Source organism: Oncorhynchus mykiss, chromosome 19, assembly GCF_013265735.2.
Source record: "Oncorhynchus mykiss isolate Arlee chromosome 19, USDA_OmykA_1.1, whole genome shotgun sequence".
NCBI classification, from domain to species: Eukaryota; Metazoa; Chordata; class Actinopteri; order Salmoniformes; family Salmonidae; genus Oncorhynchus; species Oncorhynchus mykiss.
In genome coordinates this window covers 61577491-61579328 of record NC_048583.1, presented here as the reverse complement: position 1 = coordinate 61579328, position 1838 = coordinate 61577491, and positions in this window count along the sequence as shown.

The window sequence follows — 1838 nt, the reverse complement described above, 5'->3', positions numbered from 1 at the left end:
TGGTCATTTATGAACATTTGAACATCTTGGCCATGTTCTGTTATAATCTCTACCCGGCACAGCCAGAAGAGGACTGGCCACCCCTCATAGCCTGGTTCCTCTCTACCCAGCACAGCCAGAAGAGGACTGGCCACCCCTCATAGCCTGGTTCCTCTCTAGGTTTCTTCCTAGGTTCTGGCCTTTCTAGGGAGTTTTTCCTAGCCACCGTGCTTCTACACCTACATTGCTTGCTGTTTGGGGTTTTAGGCTGGGTTTCTGTACAGGCTGGGTTTCTGAAAGAGATATGAGCTGATGTACGAAGGGCTATATAAATAAATTTGATTTGATAACAAGGCCTTGTCCAGAAACAACCCCCAGCCCTTACCTCCAAGGCACCAATGTAACATAACTTTACACCGTCCCCTCGCCCATACCCGGGGCGCGAACCAGGGACCCTCTGCACACATCAACAACAGTCACCCCTCGAAGCATCGTTACCCATCGCTCCACAAAAGCCGCGGCTGTATGTAAAAGAAATCCCTGATTGTATTAAATAATGTATGACATTCCCTTCATTAAAGTTTTTTTGTGCATCTTAAGAGTGGAAACCCTATGTGATTGGCTCTTTAAACATTTCATCTAGCCTATCAGTGGGTATGTTTTGTCACTCTGCTTTGTTACACCACGATCGTTTGAGTTTTATGTTAATTCTAGTCTGGCAACAGGTTCTCCGGTTTAAATCAAATGAGATCTCCTAGGGCCAGTTTCTCAGACGTAGATAAATCCTAAAAAATGATGTTCAATGGAGATTCCCCGTTGTGAAGTGTGTTTTACAGGCCTGCTACACTGGACAGTCATTAGTGCAGGGCATTAGAGGCTCTTGTTTATGATCAATGAAACCCAGCCATGGTGTGTGTAGGTCCCTCAGGGTTGGGCTGAATTTGAATTGAACCCAGCCATGGTGTGTGTAGGTCCCTCAGGGTTGGGCTGAATTTGAATTGAACCCAGCCATGGTGTGTGTAGGTCCCTCAGGGTTGGGCTGAATTTGAATTGAACCCAGCCATGGTGTGTGTAGGTCCCTCAGGGTTGGGCTGAATTTGAATTGAAGTCAGTCAATTCAGGAAGTTATCACAAATTACTATATTAATTGGAGAGAAAAAAAAGTAATTTTCAAAACTTAATAAACTGAAAAGTAGAAGCTATTCATTTAAAAGATTTTTCAATTTAAGACTTGTTTTATTCAAATAATTTCCTGAATTGACTGCTTTTAATTTGAATTGAGGCCACACCTGGTGACCAGCGTGACATAACTGGTTCTATTTCCAAGGATTTGTTGCGCAGCTCATACCCAGGAACACTTGGCAGTGTGTTTTCTGCTAATGCCAACAAAAAAACTTTCAACTATATCTACATGACTCCTGCAGGAACATCTTTGCGGTTAACGAGCGCAAACCCAGTAATAACATTGTTCAGCAGTAACTTCAAAACACCGCTATCACTCGATCCTTGTTGGAAATGTTTTGAGGTGGGCCTCCAGAGTGTCGCAGCGGTCTCATGCCCCGTGTACATTTATTCCCAGGCTGTGACACAGCCGGGTGCCTGCGGGCTGAGCCGGTCGCCAGTTGAACGGTGTTTCCTCCGACACATTGGTGCGGCTGGCTTCCGGGTTAAGCGGGCGGGTGTTGGATCATGTTTCGGAGGACGCATGACTTCGCCTCTCCCGAGCCCGTTTGGACGTTGCAGTGATGTGACAGAATCGAAAAGGGGGGTAAAATACAACAACAAAAATGATTTGGGGTGTAGGTTTTTCCGTCTAAGTGACTAGTCTAAGTTACTAGTCTAAGTGACTAGTCTAAGTG